This window comes from Manis javanica, chromosome 17 (genome assembly GCF_040802235.1).
Source record: "Manis javanica isolate MJ-LG chromosome 17, MJ_LKY, whole genome shotgun sequence".
Taxonomy (NCBI): domain Eukaryota; kingdom Metazoa; phylum Chordata; class Mammalia; order Pholidota; family Manidae; genus Manis; species Manis javanica.
Genome location: NC_133172.1, coordinates 7,875,715 through 7,897,465, shown reverse-complemented (window position 1 = coordinate 7,897,465; position 21,751 = coordinate 7,875,715). Strand labels below are relative to the sequence as shown.

General features: G+C 53.2%; 1 protein-coding gene and 1 long non-coding RNA gene across 4 annotated transcripts in view; one reads left to right on the top strand and one right to left on the bottom strand.

The window, feature by feature from the left end:
* Window positions 1-5,782: 5,782 nt before the first annotated feature.
* LOC140847221 (uncharacterized) lies at window positions 5,783-14,859 on the bottom strand. Its single transcript, XR_012126981.1, has 2 exons — window positions 7,838-14,859; window positions 5,783-7,088 (listed from the first exon to the last, which is right to left on the bottom strand). It is a non-coding gene; the product is annotated as an uncharacterized lncRNA (long non-coding RNA).
* BICRA (BRD4 interacting chromatin remodeling complex associated protein) overlaps window positions 6,817-21,751 on the top strand; it is a 71,295-nt gene continuing 56,360 nt past the window's right edge. For 2 of the 3 annotated variants that reach the window (XM_037005923.2, XM_037005925.2), the window contains exon 1: window positions 6,817-7,022. The gene's annotated coding sequence lies outside the window, so the exon portion shown is untranslated. The remainder of the gene's footprint in view (window positions 7,023-21,751) is intronic. The other variant, XM_037005922.2, reaches the window with a different exon arrangement.

Sequence of the window (21,751 nt, the reverse complement as noted above, 5' to 3'; positions counted from 1 at the left end):
TGTATGGCTATAACACATTTTCTTTATTCATTCATCAGTTGATGGACAGTTGGGTTGTTTCCACCTTTCAGCTGTTATGAATAGTGCTGCTATGAACATTTGTGTACAAGTTTTTGTTTGAATACCTGTTTTCAGTTATTTTGGGTGTATGTCTACAAGTGGTCATATATTAATTCTAGGAGCAACTTATTGAGGAAACACCAAAGTTTTCCATTTCAGCCACTCCATGGTACCCACCAGCAGTGTATAAGGGTTCTCTTTGCTCCACATTGTGCCCAACATTTGTTATTTTCCCCTTTTTTTGATTATGGCCATTCTAGTGAGTGTGAATTAGTTTATCACTGTGATTTTAATCTGCACTTTCCTGATGACTAACAACCTTGAGCATCTTTTCATGTGCTCGTTGGCTATTTTCTCACCACCTTTTGCAAGCTGACCTCAGCCTTGCCCCCCACACGCCACTACCACCCCACATCTCCCTAAAGCCATTTTCTCCACTTTCACTAACCTGATGGTTTATCTTAATTCGCATTCTTTTCTCTCTTTCACCTTCCCTCCTCTCCAGCCTTGACCTGCCCATTTTTGGTTTTCCTCTTCTTTCTCTGGACGGAGATGTGTGAACTTGGGCCAGATATTTAATTTCTTTGTGCCTCATCTCTTCCGCTGTGAGATGAGAATGATAACAGTTTTGACAGCAGGGGTTGATGAAACGATTTAATGAGTGAAGGTATATAAAAGGCTTAGAAGTGTGCCTGGCACACAGGAAACATCAGATCAGTGATTATGCAGATGAGTAGGAGTGCCAAGGGCAAGACTTCTCCTCTGTGACAGGTACTTAAAAAAATCAAACAGTTCACCCCGGTATAGGATTTTAGGAAAAAATTTAGAAATTATTTTATTTAAAATAATACACAACTCTACTGCAGAAAATAATGGTTCCCCCTCATTAAGAGACTATATTAAGCTCCTTATAGATTTTAAAACAATGCATCATAAGGAAAGTCTTTAGGGGCAAGTGTATAGTGTTTAAAAGTATGAAATTTGCAGCAAAGCTGTCCGGGTTCAAATCCTTGTGACACCTGCTTTTCACAATTCTATAACCGCTCTGTGACTTGGTTTCCACATCTGTAAACCAGGGAAGATGTCAGAACCTCCTACCTGCTGGGAACGTTGGCCCATTCATTGAGTTTATCTGTGTATGTACCCCACTGGCAGCGCCAGCTCGGTTAAGCAGCCACTTGTAACTGCATCACCTTCCAGCCTGGCAAATTTTCACTCTAGGCACGGGTGGCTTTCATAGCCTTCTAAGAGGCCAAAACTCATTGGCTGCAGAAAGTCGTTTTCATCCTTTTCTTCAGATCTCCCAGAAGAGAGTTAATCGTAAAAGTCGAAACCCGAACAACTCTCCGCTTTGCCCATCCACTCCCAGCCTCACGTCGTTTTCCGGAGAAGGCAGGCTTCCCCTCTTAAAGGGGCCTCTCCTAGTTTTGATTTTCTCTTCTTTTTCCTTAAAGGGCTTGTCTGAGCTCGGCTTGCTTCTCCTCCTCTTCCTCCTCCTCCCCCAAACAGCACTAAGGAAGCTTCCCCTCCGCGCAGCTAGGATGTTAAATGCGGCGGTGATCACTAAATTGCTTAAATCAACAAATAAACAAAACCACTTCCTTGGTTGGGTCTGGACGTCTGATGGAGCAAGAGTAGGTGAAGAAACTCATTCCCAGCGTGTCCCCATCCCGACGCCACTGCACGGTGCAGGTGGCGCAGGTCGGGCTCCATGGACTCCAGAGCCAAAAGTTTTCCTACGGGCCGTAGCGGCAAGGCATGTGGCTGCAGTGGGGGAATTCTCAGAACTCAGTATTTTTATGTGCATGTACGTATTTCTTTGGGTGAATACAAGACTCAAACTTCTCAAAAGTACAAAAAGAGGTACCCTCCATCTCAGTCCCTCGGGGCTCCCTCCACACAGGTAACTGCTGTTACCTGTTTGTTTCTGCTTTCAAAGATGCTTTATACATTTAATAAGCAAAAGCTTGTTTTTCACTACACCCCCCCCACCCCAGACTTTTAAATTATATACTTCGCTCCCTCTTTTGCTTTTTTCCCTTGGCTAGATACATATAGAGCTCATTCCGTGTCAGTTCTTGTATTACTTCCTCATTATACGGTTACTTCGTGTCCCTCTTGTCCGGCGGACCGCAGCTTATTTAAAGAGTCCCCCATCCGTGGGCAGCTAGGTTGTTTCGGGTTTGGTTTTCCTTACACATTTTTATGAAAACAAAAACAACGCTTCCCACCTTACCCTTTGATTAACATTTATCAAAGACGGACGGAAAGGTCAACCGGCCCGTCCCCGCTACCTGCTTCCGCCCAGAGTCCCCCCAGGCCCGTGTCCCACGGTTCTGGTAGCGCCTACAGCGTAGGCCCTTCAGCCGAGAAGCTGTCAGCCGCCGGCCACAGCCCTCTGGAGACCCGCCCCGCGGCCTGCCCGCAGTCGAGCCGATTCAAATCCAGCCAATGGCAGCGTGTAAACAAACTCAGGCCCCACCCACCGATGAATAATTCCAAAAGTCTGAAAAAGGCCCATTTAACTCGGAGGGGGGTGGGGGCGGAATGGAGCATTGCCCCGCCCCCAAGTTTGGACCAATGGGCAGGCAGACCCCGCCCCCCGCACTTGCACGCCGAGGACCCGAGGCCGGGCTGGGCTCGCAGCTGCCTGATTTCGTTGCTGCTCAGTCTCTGCCCTCGCGGCGGGGCAGCCAGGAAGGGAGCTAGGGCAGCGCCCGGCCTCTGTACGAGCCATATTTTAAGGGAGCAGTGAGGGCGGAGGTCATTCGGAGTCAGTGCCCTACGTGTTTCCCCCGTCCAGCGGCTAAAACTCGGATCCCGGAAAGGTCTTTGATGGAAGTTTTTCCCCTTACGTCCCATTGAAGGAAACTTGGAGGGATGCAGGGATATTTTAGGGTTGGGCGAGGCTTTTTCTTGTTTTGTCCCGTCGTGTTATTGAAGTGTGACAGGCAAGCATAAAAGTGCACGGATCATGAGTGTACTGCTCGACTGAAAACTAAGAACCGTAGCACCAGCTCAAGACACAGAACTTGGGTTGGCAAAGTATTCGGTTTTGCAGCTGCTAGTGGAAGGGAGGAGCAGTGATGGGCGTTGTTTTGACTTTCAGAGGTACAAACCACTTATTTTAAAAAGGAAATAGGGGAACCACCCCCTCTGTGGAGAGATGGCAATCAGGTTAGACCTTTGTAAGTGTAGGAGCTGTAGGAGCTTGGCAACTGGGCTGGGTAGGAAGCGCAGGTCTAGGAGGAGAAGGGGATTAGAATTGGGTTAGGAGAGCTGGGGGTGCGGTGAGAGAGGAGTGGAAATGTGCGTGGGCGGGTAGAAAAATGCTACTATACCGGGGTGGAGGGGAGCTGTCTGGCCTGAGGGCTGGGAGGGTAAGAGGGATTTGGAAACAGTGCTCTGAAAGCAGGCCCCTGGGAGAGTGCAGGTTAGTTGCCCAATGTACTGCACCCTTCCACAGCATATAGGGAATTTCCTGATGTTCCTTTTCAGCTGCACGGTTATAATTAAAACAGGCCATTAAACGTTGAAATGAGGGACCCAGAAATCCAAGCTCATGTTGGGGGTATGGGGTTTTCAAAACCCCAGGCCTGATGCCTATGGCTACCCTTGCTATTGAATGGCTGCAGGGGCCTGTAGAAGCCATTTGCCTGGTAGCATGCTTTTTTGGGTCCCTTTATTCATTCAGCAAGTGTCTGGGAGGTGTCCATCACCGTCCCTATGTTAGGAAAGAGGAAATACTATGTATGACCCATTTGGGATTAAGTCCCAAACTGGCAGGCAACGACCCAATTACCAGGAGCCCAGATGAACACAGGGGTGCAACGTATTTTCTGGTTGAGGAAAGATGGGTACATCTTCTCTGGTCCTGTTATCTCAACATTTGTCTGCTGCTTTGTCACTGTCCCCAAAGATCTTCCATGGCTATTGTTCATTTCATCCTCTCTATAGTCTTCAAAGTCTGGACTCTGGGGACAGAAGGAGCTGGATTTGAATCTTTGTGTGACCTAGCTCTGGTTTCTTCCCTCTTTCCCTCTCTGTCCCTTACTCTTTCACAAAAAAAAAAAAAAAAAAGAATTGGGTTTTAATTGAGAGCCAGTGCCTATCCCAGGGGGCCCTTATTATAGCCGAGATACAGTGAGGATTACCTGGTTATGGTTAATGATGTGTTCCGGAGGTGGTAAACAGATTATCTGCAACAAATCAAGAAATAAGATGGTTTTGATGGAGATGCATAGATGCGGAGTAAAGCAAGAGTAACATGCCGATGGCAAATGTAGGTGGTGGGTATTTAGGTGTTTACTGATTTCTGTATTTTCCATGTTTGAAATTTTTCATAAAAAATGTTACGGGGGGAATGGATTTTGGTATCTGATGACACACTCCTATTGGACAGATGAGGAAATGGAGGAGCTGAAAAACAAGTGACTTGCCCCAGGTTATCTGGTGACTCAGAAATAAAACTGGTGACAAAATACTGGGTGTAATGGGTTTAGTCCTCACCCTGGCCGCCCTGGGGCAAGTTGCTGAAGCTACCTGATCTCTCTGGCAACTCAGTTCTTTACCTGAAACAATATTCATGTTTCCCAAAGGGAAGAGATATGCCACCGCCAAAGGACAGCAGGTCTCTTTCCATTTGGGCCCATGCTGATCCCTACACTGGCCTTGGCCACTTAACTCCCAGAGCCTTGCCAGGCCTGGCTAGGTTTGGGGCTGGCCTTTTGCTGGCTTCCTTTACACCCAGCCAGGCCTATTCCAAATGGCACAGCTTGAGGACCACCTTCCTAAAAGGTCCCGTGTGCCTGTGAGAGGGTGGGTATTACTTCTTTGTCCAGCATACCTTTCTTGAACACGCATTCAAATGCCAGGCACTGTTCTAGGGGTGGAGGATATCACAGTGCTCCAGAGACTTGGGACCTGCCATGGAGGGCATGGGGGCAACAGGGTAAGTGGCTTATTTGTTTACTAGATACTGTGTCCCTAATAGACTGTGAAGGGGTGCAGGAGCAAGAACCAGGGTGCTCTTATTCACTACTATATTCCTGGCACACACTACTCAATACTTCCTGTATGAATGGATAAACTTGGACAGTCACCTTCCTCTACCCCCACACATATCTATGCCTCAAATCTGCTTTGAACCAGTTGAGTCCTCAAGTTCTGATTTCCCCTGAGCTGGTTATGGCAGACACAGTGCCATCCAGCTCAGATCAGGCCCCACTTCCTGGTTGCGTGACCTTGGGCAAAGCACTTCCTCTCAGCCGGTACAGTTCTCTGCACTGTGAGATGGGGTTACTAGTGGTCTCTCGCCAGTGGGCAGTACTGAGGATGGGCAACATTGCGCTTGTCATTAGATAATGAATACCCAAAGCCTAGGCTCAATCGTAGCAACTGGAAAGGCAACTCAAAAAAGTCTGTGTCGCTGATGAACAGTGACTGTGAAGGGGTATGTGGGGGGGACGTGGTGAAGGGGGGAGTCTAGTAAACAATGTTCTTTATGTAACTGTAGATTAATGATGCCGAAAAAAACAAAAAACAAACGAAGAAAAATCATTAAAAAAAAAGTCTGTGTGTATGTTGCTGCTCCCTGAAGGGTCACATACTTTCAGAGGATGAGCACTAACTTATAGATTTACCCGCTGTATTACGTTTGTGGTCTCTTAAATAATGAGTTGTACCAAGATACTAGGATAAATACTAAACTTTAAAACGCAGATATGTCTCAATCACTCATTTATTCAACACAAATTTATTGACCAGTTTTTGTAGGCACATAGCTTTGCTAGGACACTGGAGAGACAAATGATAGTAAGAGACCAGAATATAAATCGCCCCGGTCTGTGCGCCCAAGGAGCGCAGGTCCTGCTCGTCTGAATCCCCGCAGGGCTCCCAGACAGGCGCAGGGCATACAGTCGGCACCCACCAAGCGTCCCGCCCGCAGGCCGTTCACGGCCTGGCTGGGCGGAAACGGACCCCACATCACCGAGGCGTCGCGGGGCTTCTGGGAATCCCAACAGCGCGGCCCGAGAGGCCTCGGGAGGCAGAACGGACCCCGTCCCCGGCGCCCTCTCCGGAGCCGTCGCAGCTTGGCAAAGACAGGCTGGGGTGAGTGATCAAGCCACGCCGGGTGTCCGGGCCGGTGGCCCCAAGGCCCCCACCGCCTTTACCCCTCTTGGCTCGTACTCCGGCTCCTTCGCGGTCCCACCTGCGAAGCCTCCCCTCTTCTCTATCCTCGCCTCCGTCTACCTTTGCGAACCTTCGGCGCTCGCCCTGGGGACGTCCTCCCGCCCGGCGACCATCCCCTGCGTCAGGGCCGCGCCCAGGGCTCATGGAGCCCCCTCCCCTGCCGGGCCTGGCGCCCGGGATCCGAGAACGCGAAGCCCTTTGGTTCCCGTCACAAGCCGCAGCACTGCTCCACGCAGCCGACAGACTGCGCCGGAGCCTGGAAGGCGCTCCCCCAAAGCCCCGGGACTGGGGCTGGGGAGGGGGCGGTGCTGGCGCGGAGGTCGCCCTCCCGGGGAGTCCGCGGCCTCCCATTCGCTCGCGGGCCCGCCGCTCTGCGTCCCGAGACTGGGCTGGAGCGCGGAGCGCGGGGCGGGGCCTCCCCCCCAAGCCCGTCCCCCGGCGAGGGCGGAGGGAGGAGGAGGAGGCGGTGGTGGCGGAAGGGGGGGGCGGAACACAAAACCTGTAAGGTTTTTTTTTCTTTTGCATTTAATTAAAAAAAAAAATTTTTTTTTCCAAACCCGAGGGGTCCTCCCCGGGGCGGGCGCGGGTCCGGGGCGGCCGGGCCGCGGCGCGGGGCGGCGGCGGGGCCTATTGGAGGCTGCCGGGCGGCCGCCATGCGATCAGGCAGTGCGCTGACCGGCCCGGCCGGTCGGCCCCTTCTGGGTCCTCCCTTTGCAGCCCGTGCGGGGCCGTCTCGGAGACCCCGCGCCGACGGCTGCTCAAACATCAGGGTGAGTTTCTCACAATGTAGCAATTTCTCTTTAAATCTCTTAACTCTCTCTACCTGCGAGTCGGGGCTGTGACAGGGCGCAAAAGCGAGGGGGGAGTGGGGGTTGGCGGCGAGGGTGTGTGTGTGGGGGGTCGGAGCCGGGGCCGAACCCACCCCCCCAACACTCACACACTCAGCCCCCCAACCGGGGCGCAGCTCCCGCTGCCTCCTTTTTCGCTCGGCGCCCACCACCCCCGGCAGCCCCCCCACCTCCCGCGTCTCTCCCACCACCACCGCCGCCCCGACCTGCGGGGACACCCCACCCCTGCTCCCCTGCCCAAACCCGGCGCCCGGTGCCTCCCCGGCCCTCCCGCCGGCTGCCGGGGATACAATGGAGCGGCGGAAAAACGAGACCTAACGTTCCACGGGGGGAGGGGCGGGAGACCCCCCTCCCCCGATCGGGGACCCCTCCCCTCGCCGTGCTCCCCGCCTTTCGGGGGAGAAGAGGGCAGTGGGGCAGAGGATGGTGATTTCCCGGCCGGAGGTGGCGAGCCTTCATCTCCGCTTCTCGCCCGTCCCCTGCGCCCCCCTCCCCAAATCCTTACTGGGGGTGCCGGGAGAAACGGGGCCTCGGGCAGGCTGGGCAGGGATGGATGCGGAAGGAGGCTACTGGGTCTCCCCCTCCCCACCGCCCCTAAACAATGAAAGGAGCTGACTTGGTCCCCCACTCCCCAGCACTGAAAGGAGTTGAGCCCCCTCCCCCGCTTGCTGTCCAGTCCCGGAGGGGGCCGTTACGCGGGGGGAGAGTGGGGGTAAAAGGAGGGAGGTGAGTCTTACCCCTGTCACCTCCCGAGACTTGGGGCGGCCCCCCATCTCCGCCCCCTCGGCCTGGGAATGGGAGGTACCAGGCCCAGCCCGGGCACCGCGCTCGGGTGGTGACCTTTAGACAAAGGCAACCCTTTCCCTGGGGTGAGCCCGGACGAGCCGGGCCCGCGGCCTCCCCAGGGCCCTGGGGAGGGCGGCCAGGCCGCGGGCTCCCGGAGGGAGGGATGGAGGAGGAGGGAGGCGGGAAGGAGCCATCTGGTTTTCCCATCCCTGGCTGCCCTTCGGCTGCTTCCCCGGCTCCTGTCACGAGCGGCCGCGGGGAGACAAGGGAGCGGGGGTTGCCCAGGCCTTGGTCCGCGGCCAGCGGAGAACGGGGCGACAAGCCGCGGGAGGGCTGGCTCTGGGTCCGCAGCCAGCCGTGATTGGAAGGCACGGCGGCTCCTTCCCCTCCGCGCCCCTTTGTTTTGCTTTGTGGTTCTAAGCAGCTGAACTTCCTGGGAGGTGGGGTCAGAGGCCACCGTGTCGTCTGTCCGGGTGGCGGGGGTGACAGGTCCCAGCCCTCTGGTGTTCCCAGCCCGTGGGCTGCTGTCTGTGCCCAGCCTTCTGTCCTGACAATCAGCCGCTTTTGTCGCACAGCCCTCCAGCAGAGCAGTAGCAGTCTGGGGAGGTGCTGTTTCTGCACTGGGGGATGTGTTGGCCTTGCGCTCACACCTCCTTTCCGAGGGTGCTTGTTGGGAAACAGTTTGTGGGACCACCCAAGACTCCAAGACCTGAGATTTATGATGAGCTCTGGGTCTTCCAGTCTCGTCTCTCACCTGGACTGGGGGTGGGGGGTGCAGGCACCTCCGACGTACCGGGTGGTGGGAATTGGGGACAGTGGACAGCTCAGAAACCATCCCTTCCCGTGTGCCCTTGTCCAGTGGGACTTGAGGAGCATGTTTACCTACCCCACCCTCCTCCCTGGCTCCCCAACTCCTACAAGCCGGAAATAACAACATCTGTCTACCCAGGGAGCTTTATGGATTGGCTGATGGCTGCGTGCCTTATGAGTGGCCCCAGCCCAAGGAGGAAGAAGGACAGTTATTCCCATTTTTCAGACAGGCTAATGGAGGCTCAGAGAGGCTGTATGACTTGCCTGGGGTCACACAGCTCCCATTTTCACCTTCTCAAGTTTCTCCAGCTCAGCTCAAACTGTCAGGTTCTCTGTGGCATTTTGTCCCTTTTGATTTTGTTGACATGGGTCTCGAATATGGATAATACCTGGAAAAGGTGTTGGATTTTTTTTCCCTCCTGAATGCTGGTTTTGGGAAGGGGTAAGGAGGACCTGGAAGCTTGGCTGAGGGCAGGATCGTTGCCCCTGGGGTTGGAGCAGAGTGTTTGCCAACAGAACCTGGGAGCTGGAGGTGGAGAGTCAGGGAAAGGAGGGCCCCAGGCTTGGCCGAGCAGGGCACTGGGGGCACCTGGGAGCAGCCCCACTGTCATCCTCCTTTTCCACTTGAGCTGGAACCTGGCCCGGCTTGCTGCTGCTGGGAGGGCGGCTGAACTGTGGGGGACCTTTGCAGTCACTCTGCCCTGTCAGCCTCCACGGTGACCTGATGCGGCTGGCAGGGAGCTTTCTCCCCTTGGCCCGGGGGTCAGACCCCCTGTCCCACTCTGTGACCTTAGGCAGGCCATTGACCTCACTAGTCCTCTGCAGTTGGGCATAATTAGAGTTCCTTTAACGGACCTTGAGGTAGGGAAAGTATTATCCAAGCATGTTAACTTTTATTTCTCATTCAGCAGAGGGGGTATGGCCTGCCTGTAGGGGCGGGGAGCAGTGTTGGGTGCTGGGCATTTAAGGGGGAGTAGCCATGGCAGGCACCCTGGAGGAATTCCCTGTGCTTTGGGGTGGGGGTGGGGGGCAAAGGGGAGACTGTGAATAAATCCACTTTGGTGATAGGCTGCCTTCCAGCTTTCTGAACGGGCCCCTACCCCTTCAGCACTTCTGGTGTTAAATAAACATTTGCGGGGGTGGCTGGGGATGGCCCAGTGAGGGAGGTGACACAGATGATCTTGCCATTGTACAGATGAGAAACTGAGTCCAGGGCTGAGAGGGGACTCCAACCCAGATAGCAGGGCCCAGGCATAGTAGGACAGGGACTCAGTATTTGTCAGCAGAGCTGGAGAGGCAGTGTTTTGAGGGAGCCCCGGTGCTGCCCCTCCCCTGCTGCCCTTTTCTTGATGTGCAAATATCTTCCCTCCTGAGATGACAGGCTTAAGTAATAACAATTCCTGGGGGCGGGTGGGGTGGGGGGCTGGAGAAGATGGGCATTAGGAAACACACAGATCTCGAGGGTGAGTGTTTCCTGAAAGTAGAGATTGGTTTTTTCGAGTGGGGAAGCATGAGTAAGGCCCACAGGGTCAGGCCTGTACCCTCCCCGCCCCCCACTGCTGACTTCCTTCCCAGAGGCCTCCTGGGCCTTCCCAACCTTCCCTGGGGATGTGGGGTCTTCTCACACCGCCTGCCCTGAGGCTGTGGAAGGGCCAGGGTGCCCTGGCTGGGGTGAGGGGGTCTCCCTCCCAGGGTCCTGAGGGCCACCTTCTAGCCCCCAGCCCAGCCACCAGTGGAGTTCCCGCCAGCAGTCCCAGCTTTCCCCTGTGGCCGTTTTGACTCCTGGTCTCAAGAATGCAGAAGGCTGCTGGTGGGGGGAAGTTAATTGGAAACAGGAAAACGTGGCATTCCTTTCTCCCTGTCCCACAGCAGGGGAGAGGGTGGGGGCTGCGGTGGTCTGGCCCTGCCCCTTTGGGCCTTCCTCCCCAGGCACCCTCCTCCCTCTTGGTGGAAACAGCAGTTGCCTGAGCTACTGGTCCATGGATGTAAGCCGCCCCCCCCATCAGAGTGATCCCTCCCCACCCCACTTACTCTCCTGTTCATATCTGAGTTTTTCTCCCCTCTTTAAGGTCAGAGGGCCTGTCTGAGGCGGCTCCCCAGAGTAGGACCTGTCACACTAGAGACACATGGGAAATGTTTGGTTGAATTTTCCCCAAGGATTCCCTCCTCATTCCTTCCCTTGAATTCCCTGCCACCATTAGAGTTTTGTCCCCACAGACTGAAGCCTTCACGTCTCCGTGACATGCAAGATCCCCCAATGGAGAGAGTTTTCTAAGATTTTCCTAGTTTGGTGGCAATTAGTTTTGTGTACAAGTTTGTGTATTCACAGTGACAGGGAATTGTTTCTTCCCTCGTTCCCCACCTAAACTTCCTGAGGGCCTACTGTGTGCCAGGGCCCTGGGGCTCAGTTAGGATACTGGGACCCAGTCCAGGAGGAGGCTAGAAATAAATTGTCCACAGGGCTGGATTAGCTGCTGGGGGATATGATTAATTCTGTCTGGGTGGTCTGGAGGGCTCCAAGGAGGAAGCAGCTTCTTTCTCTCTGTCTCTCATTCTTGTTTTCCAAGCCCTACATGCACGTGGTACAAATTACAAACCCAAGCATAGTAAGTCTCTCCTTCCACCCCCTTGGCCTCCCTGCCCCCCACCCCCAGTTTGCCTCCCGAGGGGCAGCACCTCAGTCCTAATGTTCTGTGCACACACATTTATGTACTGTGTATGTCTTCAGAAACAGTTCACACGGGCCAGCTCGCTCTGCCCATTGTGCTGCACCTCGCTTTTGTCAGGTCATCTCCCTGGGAGACTGTATTGCACACCCTGTCTTTTTCTTGGCTGCATGGTGTTCTGCAGGGTGGGTGAACCCTCTCTTACTTAACGTGGGTGTGGAGGCGTTTCCTGGTGTGCAGAGCTGGAAGGTACGCGTCCACATCTTATCGGGAAGTGGGTATGTCTGTGAGATAAACTCCTGGAAGTGGCATTGCTGGTTCAAGAGCCTGCATTGGGTCATTTGGTCTTTCTTGGTACTTTTGCAGCTGCATCTTGAAGGAAGTTGCTCCCCTCCTGTTCAGCACAGCCAACCTGCCAGTCCCAGTGTCTTTACCCTATTGTGATTTCCTTGCACCCCTCCTTCCTGCCTGTGGCCTGGATCGTGCTTGCCAGTTGGCGTGGAGGTCAAGAGCATGGGCTCTGGAAGCCAATTGTTTGTTGGTCCAAATCCAGGCTCTGCCACTGCTGGCTGAGTGGCTTGCAGGCCAGGGGCTTGCGAGCTCTGGGCCTCAGTTTTCCTCGCGACTAAATGGGTTCATCTCACTACCAATTTTGGAAGGCGATTGTGAGGCTTAAATAACACCCATAACATGCACCAGCAGCCTTGCGAATGTTGCTGTGATCTGTTTGACAGTTCAGGGGGTCAGGAACCCCCTGTTTCAGGGCTGTGAATCCCTAATTGGCAGACATGGGAGGTAATGCTGGCTTTTCCACCTAATTGCAGTGTGACCCTGATAAGTGATCCCTTTTCTGGGTCTCGGTTTCCTTGTCTGTGAAATGGGCTCATGATGGCTCCCTTGTAGGGTCTGGAATGAGACGGTGCTGTCTCCCCAACGCCAGGCTTGCAGTAGGCTTTTGGGAACTTGCAACTGACGTTGCTGTTGTTTTCATTGTGATGACTGTTCTCCGAGGGTCCCATGCTGACTCCTCCACTCCAAAGGTCCCCACTGCCTTCCCGAAAGGCACATGGGGAACAGTGTTGGCATTCTGAACCACAGGGCAGCAGAGGGCACACAGCAGACTGCTCTGGCATCAAGTGCGATGGTGTGACTCTGGGAACAGACAGGGCTTCCCCACTCTGTGCCTAAGTTTCCTCAACTGGGGGAATGAGAATGACAGGAAACCCACTTCAGAAGTGCTCATGGATATTCAGTGCTTACCATGTGCCTGGCATATAGCAGGTGCTCAGGAAAATGTTAGTGGCCGTGGTGATGGTGGCCGTGCTGCTGGTCACATTAGTGGCTTTGGTGGGGGTGGTGGGGTGGTGATGCTGAGAGTGGTGGTGATTATCAGCGCATTAGCGAAGGCTCCCATGGGCTCACATCCCCAAGCCCTTACTGCCTTCCCCAAACCCTAGGCAATTAATGTTGGCATTGTAAACAGAGGACAGGGTCCAAGGCAGTACCCTGTGGGCTTCAGCTTCCTCCCCTGTATCAGAACTTCCCTCGGGGGTTCTTTGTGAGGCTGAATTGAGTGCAGACGCAGAAAGTCTTGAAGGTGGCCCGGGTGGATCCGGGAGCTGGCAGTGGGGGTTCACTTTGCTCATTGTTATTATTATTACTAACTTTTTATCATGGAAATTTAAAAGCACTCACCAGGAGTTGAGAGAATAGCATATATAATCAACCCTGTGTACCCATTACTGGCTTTCTGCTGATCTTTTTTGTGTTACCCCTCTCCCAACCCCACACTTTTTTTCTCTTGGTAGATACCATAAAGCAAATTCCAGCCATCAGACTATTTCAACTGTATTATTATTGTGCATATTAATGGTATTGGTTCTGGAGTCCAGAGGCTGTTTCACCACCTCCAGGATCTGTCATATTCTGTGATAGACAAGACATTAAGACCATATCACAGTCGGGGAAACTGAGGCAGCAGGGAGTGGGTTTTGGTCAGGTTGCCCTTTCTCTGTGCTCCCTTCTTTGGGACCTTGCTGAGGTTGCTGTCTGGGCCACCCAGAACCTCGCACCACGGGGGCCGTTTCTGATTACACGGCTTTGGGGACTTAACACCTGCGGTGTTCAGTGTGGGTGTAGATGCTGCTGCTCTGTGCAGAAATCGTCCAGGTAAAGGGTGAGCTGGAGAAGTTTGGCCAGCAGTAGGGGGATGGATGGGATGACCCCCAGAGGTAAGGGGTGCCTGGGTCAGCCTCCCAGGTTCCAGTCTTCTTTCTGCCCCTTCTAACCTTGTGATGTGGAGGCAAGTTATTTCCCTTCTCTATCCCAGGTTAGAGAACCAGAAGTACAAGAATAGTAACAGATGTTTCTTTCGAGAGCCTTTGTGTCAATCATGTGAGGTCCTGCGTGGACAAGTGTTTTGCGAGTGCCTGGCTCAGTGTAAGCGCTCAGCAGGAGGTGGTAGTCTTCGGGGCTGTCGTTGTTCTCAGTTCTGTGTTAAGTGTGTGCTCCAAGGGGAAAGGAACCAAATGCACTTTTTGTGGGTAAGAGGGTCGGAGGCAGGGCTGATGCCCCTGGAGCTGCCATCCCCTCTTCTCACCCACTCCGTCCTTCTCTACTAACCCTTCGAAGTGCTTCTTGTGCTTGGAGCGGCAGGCGGGAGGCAGACTTCTTGGTGACCCCCATCCCGCCTCCTGTGTCCCCTCTGCCCCAGCCTGGCAGCCTTGGCAGCACTGTGAGGGGGAATTCTGCAGCTGCAGGACCCTTGTTAATGACCCCTGGGGCCCTGGAAGGAGCTCCCAGTGGGCTCTGTAGCTTGGAGGTGAAGGGGGACTCATTCCTCCAGGCTGCCCCCTAGCGAGAGCTCCCTGGAGTCCCCTTTCCAGAGGGTGGGTGCTGCCTCTTGTCCACTGTGTGGTGCTGGGCAGGTGGATGCCCACCGCCCCTGACTCACAGGGTGGTGGTGACAGTTTGCTGGACTCTTAACTTCCCTCCTGCCCTTCATGGCACCTCTGCCATCTTCACACGCCGTGCCCCCAGGCTAGGTGGGGGTGGGGACCGCCAAGAAGAGTTCTTAGCTCTTTACCCTCCCCTGCTGGGCTCCCTTCAGCCTCTCAAGCTCTTGCCACGCAGGTCTTCTCGCCACAGAGTGTGCCCAGTGACCTCTCACTTGTGCACAGTGCCCCTAATTTCACGGAATGTGTGTGTGTGACTCCCCACATCACCTTACTGAAGTGTAACTTATGTACAATAAAGTGCACAGAGTTCTAAGTGTGCGTTTCGATGAGTCTTGACAAACCTTGATAGACCTGCACCCCTATCAAGATCCAGAATGTTCACCTCGTGGCCAGAGAGTCCCCTTGTTCCCCCTGCCAGTCAGCACCCGCCCCTTCCATGGTCCCGGCTTCTGGCTCAGCATCACTGTGAGATGCAGCTGTGTTGCTTGGGTACCAGGAGGACCTTCCCTTCTGGCATCAAGCAGCCCTGAGAATGTTTTTCTGTCTTTCTCTCAGGAGAGAAAGATCTTCTCCCCACTGCCACCCTGTGAAGTCTCATCCTCTTAACACCATCCTGGGCCCACTTTGGCCCAGGGACGCCCTCCTGGCTCGCTGTCCAACCCTCGTAGCCCTGCTGGGATATAGTAGGTCTCCTGTGAGCTCCTCTTCAGTCCTGGCTGCTTCACTGGATTCTAAACCGTGGGAGAGAAACAGTGTGCCCCGTGTTCTCAGCTCCGTGTGCAGCAGGAGCCCTGTGGATGATTGTTGACTGGCTGACAGACTGACTGATGGACATATAGGGATGGAGAAAGGGGAGTGCAGCCGATGCTGTTCACCTGTTCTGTTTTTGAGAAAGTGACCTGCCTGTTTCCATCTCACCAGAGGTTAAAAATACCAGTCCCCAGGTCCCTCCCAGACTTATCCTGGGAGTCCTGGTTGGTGGGGCCGGTGAGGGTCCCAGCCAGGCTCAGCTGCCTTCCTCCTTCCCCTGGGCCCATCCCCTCAGCATTTTTATCAAACTGCGCCTCTGAGCTGTTCCTTTGCTCAGGAAGCCCACCCCCCAAAGGTGCAGCCCTGCCTGCAGGCCCCTCATTGGGCTGCACTTGACACCCCACCCCGTGGATGTTACCCATCCTGCCCTCTTTGCCTCCCCTGCACCCACTATGCGCTTGGCAGAGGGACTGGGTCAGCCTGTGGGGCAGGACTGGCATGCCAGCTGCTCACCAGGGAAACTGAGGCTCAGTGGGGCTCAGGTGCTGCCCTCACCACTCAGCCAGCAGTGAAGCCAAACCGTATTCTGTCAGCTCTACACAGCTGTTGGTTGTAATGCACCCCCCTTTTCAGAAATGGAAAAGTGGGGGAAAATGCATGTCTCAGAGTTGATAAAAACATGGGAAAGCCCCCATCCGGTCCTTGCCCGTGGTTTCAGGGGCCCTTCCGGCGGCCTGTTTGCCGCCTCGTCTCAAAGCTGTCGCGTGAGGGGCTGTTTCTTCTTGTCAGACTTCTGTCTCTCTAGCTGGATGAGCAGAGGTCCCCAGCCTGTCCCCTTCCCTCAGGGCCACCCCTTCCCCAGTCCTGTTTTGCCATTTAGGCCTGTCAGCAGCTGGGAGCTCTCCGTTTGCCACAGTGGGACACCAAGCCAGCCTCTGGGCCTGCTGAGCCCCTAGCCAGGCTCAGTAGCAGACTTGGGAGTTTTATTTAACCAGCTTCTAACATAAGTCATATTTTTTATTAACAAAAAAAATAAAACAAATACAGACATGTACATTGTTATGCATTATATGATGATTTTAATAGATATGTAATAAATGCATATATTAGATATGCATTTAATAGATATGTAATAAATGTAATATAATAGAAATGTAATAAATGCATGTATTATATATAAATATATACAGAGACAAACATGTATTTAAACACGTGTGTATAAAACTCCCTTTTATTCCCATCCACGATCCCCTGGGCCGCCTCCTGTATCCAGTGTGTATCCTTTTGTCCTACTGTCCTGGCAGGTTGGTTGTTCTGTGTGGTGTTTTTCTTCATATAGAGGATCTTGCTTTATTTGTCCTGTTTCTGCCCCCCACCCTCACTGCCATTTGTCCCTCTTGTCGCTTCCCCAGCTGTAGTGCTCCCTGGGGTGCTGTCATCACGGTTTGCTTAAAGTTCTCCCCAGGGTCAGTGCCCGGGTCGCCACCACCTCCCTGTGAGAAGCAGCAGGAGGTAAAGTGACTTGTCCACGGTCTCACAGCTAGCTGCTGGCAGAGCAAGGGTTTGTGCCTGGCCTCAGCTCTGCCCTCACGGGCAGTGGAGGGAGGGACGCCAGAAACGCCCCCATCGTCCCTGCCATGAGACAGTATCTCGGGCGTGCCAGCTGGGCTGGTGGAGGTCAGGAGGAAGCGTTGCTTTTGGGGTGTGGTGGGGCATCAGGGTGGCTTCCTGCAGGAGGGGGCTTCTGGGGACAGGCTTTGGGCTCAAGGCTGTTCCCAGCAGAGGGATGGCCCAGTGGCTGCTAGAGGCTGGGATGTTTTGCTCAAAGGCCAGTTAAAGGTTCATGGGGAAGGAGGGCCTAGGACGTTGGATGTGGGGTGCCTTGGTTTTGTTGGTGGGAGGTAAGAGAAAGAGGAGCCCAGGGTGATCCAAGGTCATTGGCCTGAACAGCTGGGTGGAGGCAGGTGTCCTTGAGACCAAGTGGAGGTGTCTCTGGCTTGGGGAATGTAAACCCCCGAGAGCAAAGCTCTGACCCCCTCATGGCTGGTGGAGGGATGCAGGGGGAGAGAAGTGGAAAATGAGTGAACTGAATAGGTCATGAGTGAGAGATGATGACGCTGAGTGGGAGCTGAAGCCCAGGATGGGGCCGTTTCCCGAGAGAGGGGACCGGGGAGGGCAGAGAATCAGCCTGGGTGGCTGCCCACGTGTAGTGGCAGAATCTTTGGCTGAAGTAGGAAGAGGGGAGGAGGATTAGGAGGATTAGCTGAGATGGACCTGAGGGAGGTCTTCCTGGCTTGGATGCAGCTGTTCTGGAAGCAAAGATCTGCTGAGTTTGATGGCCAGACTGAAATGTGTGAGGAACTTGAGAAGGAGAAGGATGGCTTTGCAGATGGCAGGAAGGAAGTCAGAGAGCTTGGCAGCTAGAGATTTAAAAAAATCTTGCTACACTTCATGCCTCCCTAGTGCCCTCAGGTGAAAGTCTGACCTCGCCCCCTGCAAAGCCCCACTTCAGGTGCCTGCGCTCCTCTCCCCGCCGTCCTCTCCTGCCCTCTCACCCCGCCTTCTCAGCCCCAGGCCTGTTCCTGCCTCCCCCGCCCGCGCCCGTGCTTGTCCTCTGCCTGCAGTGATCTGCCCCCACTCCTTCCTGCCTCCCGCTGCTTGGCTTAGGGCCTCGGCGCAAACACCCGCTCCTCGGGAAGCCTTGACAGCCCTGACCGACTCCCGTCGCCTCACTGTATTTCCGTGTTAGGATTCTTCCCCAGGCCCTGACTCGGAATAACCCCATAGTAGGTATTTTTTTGCACAAATGTGGGGCCAGGGAGACTTTACCCAGATCGTGAAGAGAAGAACACATAGGACCTTTTTTGAAGGATCTGAGCAGGCTTAGAGGTTTTGGAGAGCAAGGAACGAAGGAAGATTCTAGAAGAGGCAGGAGTGGGTAGTACGGGGTTGGGCTCAGGAGTAAAGTTCCCTCGCAGGTCAGGAGGCCAGGAGGAGAAGGTGTGAAGGCAGAGGAAAGATTTTGTGCCGTTGGGAAGGAGCTCGGGAGGGCGGCCTGGGGGTGGGGCGCCCCGTGGTACTACCAGCTGGTGGGGGGCGCGTCTCCCCATCTCATCCCACCTGGGAGAGGTGCTGTTTACCTCTTTGGGCCCAAGGTCTTAAGAGCGTGAAGTGGTTCTTAAGTTTGGAGGAAGGAGCTTTGAATGCGTTTGGGAACCTGCTCGGAACCACAGACCTTTCCCCCGAGAAACACAGTGCCCACCCTGCTTGGGGGTTTCACAGTTCATCCAGTGTGAGCTCTGGTCTGAAATATTCTGAATTTCCAAACACCTACAATGGCAGTTGTTGCCATAAATGCAGTGCTTCTGTTGACAGGTGAGGTCATCTACTGAACCTCCAGGAGGAGGGCACTAGGCCCCTCCCCGCTGAGGGGAAACTGAGGCTGAGATAGGAGGGGGCTCTCCACCCCCAGATTTGGCAGAGGGTTTCAGAAGGACTGTGGACCCATTAAGAGCTTTACACAGACTGTGGCCCCAGCCGCACTAATGACAGTCAACCCTGCCCCGGGCACTGGCCTAGGCCCTTTGCAAGTACTGATTCATTGACTCACAGAAGGACCTTCTGAGGTAAGTGAGAGCACCCCCATTTCACACATGAGGAAACCGAGGCACAGAGCAGTTAAGTGACTTTCCAAGAATCACAAGAATCACACGGCTGCTGAATGGCTGAGCAGGGAATCCCTCCAGGCAGTCTGGCCCCCGAGCCCAGGCTTTTAGCCATCAGGCCTCACTGCTGCTTCCTTGCAGGGGGGCCAAGGTGAGAAGGCCCACAGTCCAAAAGCCACCTCCCCCTCTTTGCCCTGGGGTCCAACTTGAGTCTCAGCTGAGAGATTGGAGGCCAGGCTCAGCAGGGTGACACTCCTCCCTCTTTCCTTTCTTACCCTCCTTTGTGTCTTCATTAACATAACTCTGCTGCCCCAGCTTCCTCCAGACAGCGGATGTGTTGGTGAGCTTGTGAGCAAACTGGGTGGGTGATGGGTGGGTGACAGGTGGGTGACGAGCTGATGTGAGTCAGCAAGACCTGCAAGGATGGGGGCAGGACTCCAAGGGCCCATCTGGCTTGAAGCCAGCTGTGAGGCTTGGAATAAAAAAACGCCCCCTCCTATCTCAGCCTCAGTTTCCCCTCAGCGGGGAGGGGCCTAGTGCCCTCCTCCTGGAGGTTCAGTAGATGACCTCACCTGTCAACAGAAGCACTGCATTTATGGCAACAACTGCCATTGTAGGTGTTTGGAAATTCAGAATATTTCAGACCAGAGCTCACACTGGATGAACTGTGAAACCCCCAAGCAGGGTGGGCAGCCCCGATCCCCAGACAGGCCGAGTAATATTACTGCTGCTTTACATCTGTGGCTGTGATGCTAAGAATATAAGTCATCGTAGGCCAGCTTTGACCCCCAAATCTGTCAGAAAAAAAAAAGAATGGTTTTTAGAGATTTAGGGAGGATGGAACTGTATATAGCCTTGGGGTCACAGACCTAAATATCATCTACCTGGTGGGACTGTTGTGGAGTTTAATTGAGATGGTGACTGGCACATGATAGGCATGTTGTAAGTGCTGGTTGCTGTTGCCACCGTGGTTGTCGCAGTTATCATCACTAACCAGCCTGTAATGTGTACCTACTGGTGCGGAGAGATTGGACCATGCTGTGGATCAGCAGTTTCCTAAACTTGAATGAATGTGCACGTGAATTCCTTGGAAATCCTGTGAAAATGTGGGTTCTCATTCTGTAGGGCTGGGGTAGGCCCAAGACTCTGCATTTCTGAGAAGCTCCCAGGTGAGGCTGCCCGCTGCCCCCAGCAGGGGGCCCACACGTCTGAGTAGCAAGGTGCAGAGGGGGTGTTCAGTGGTTTCTGAGTTGCTTTAAGGGCTCTGCAAGTGGAATGGAGGGCATCGGACGCCGAGGCTGAAAGAAGATTCCTCAAGTCGTGGCTTTTGGGGTTCCCAATTTGAGGGCAGGTCTGTATTCATTATTATACAATTAAAAAAGTCAAGTAACACTACAGAGGTCTGTTCACTGTCCCTACCTCGTCCCCCCATGAGGAGTTTGGGGTTGATTTTTCCAGCTTCCTTTCCTATGCGTACATTTTTCCCCTTCGATCACACACACACACACACGAGCTCTCTACACCTTACTTTTAACAGTGAGCAAGTGTCTTAGAATTGTTTCCATGTCAACAATCTAGAACCCCATTCTTTTAGCAGCTGAAAAGTACTCGAAAACATTATTATTTAACCTTCATCCTTTGGATAGCTTTTTCCATATTAGTTCCAATTTTTGCTATGAGCCTGTATGTGCCTTTATATTTAAAGTGTGTCTCTTGCAGATGGCATGTGGTCCGACAGTCTCCGTTGAGACCAGTGCTGGCCAATAGAAACAAATGTTTTAAATTTTCTAATAGCCACACTAGACACGGGAAATCCATGCGAAAATATTTTACATAACCTAGTATATCCGAAACACTCTCACATCAGCATGTGATCAATATAGAAATCATTAATGAGATTATTTCAGTCTTTTTATTGTGATAAAATATGCGTAACAAAAATTTGTTATTTTAATTATTTTTAAGTTTATGACTCAGTGGCAAATATATTTGCAATGTTGCGTAACGGTCACCGCTATCCAATTCCAGAACTAGTTCAGCATTCCAAACAGAAAGCCTGTCCCCGTTAAACATGCCCTCTTCCCCTACCTGCTAGTAACCTCTATTTTACTGTCTCTGAATTGCCCGCTCCGGGTACCTCACAGAAGTGGAATTATACGGTATTCAGCCTTCTGTGTGGGGCTTATTTCACTTAGCATAGTGTCTCCCAGGCTCATCCACTTTGTAGAATATAACACTGCTTCATTCCTTTTTAAGGCTGAATCATTTCATTGTCTGTAAATAGCACATTTTGTTTATCCTTCATCAGTTGGTTGACGGTTGAGTTGTTTCTACCTTTTGGCTATTGTGAATAATGCTGCCGTGGACGTTGGTGTACAAGTATCTGTTTGAGTCCCTGCTTTTAATTCTTTTGGACATAGACATAGGAGTGGAAATGCTGGGTCACATAGCAACTCTGTGTTTAACTTTTTGAAGAACTGTTATTTTCCTCAGCGGCGGCCCCATTTCACATCCCACCAGCAGTGCACAAGACTCCCCAGTTTTTCCACATCCTCACCAGCGCTTGTGTTACAATCTTTTTTTTTTTTCTCTCCACACTGAGTTTTGGACATCTGGAGTGTATTTTACACTCACAGTGCATCTGTATTTGGACCAGCTGTGTTTCCTGTGCTTGGCAGTCACGTGAAGCTGCCCAGTGTGGACAGCACAGGTTTTGACTATTTCCCCCTTTACTATTGTTAGGGATGTGGCAGCATTTAAATCTCCATCCTGCCATTTGTTTCTGTTTATCTCCTATGTTCTTTGTTCCTTTCTTTTTCTTGTTTTCCATCTCCTTTCAGTTAAATGAGTATTTTTGCATTCCATCTTACTGCTCGTAGCTGACTCACGCAGTCCCTTTGCTGCTGTGCAGTTTCCATTCTTCTTGGACTTGGACTTGGGCTTTGATTCTCAGTGAGATGGGAGCCACGGGAGGCTTTTGAGCTGGGGAGTAACCCCACCTGACATTTTTTGTGTCT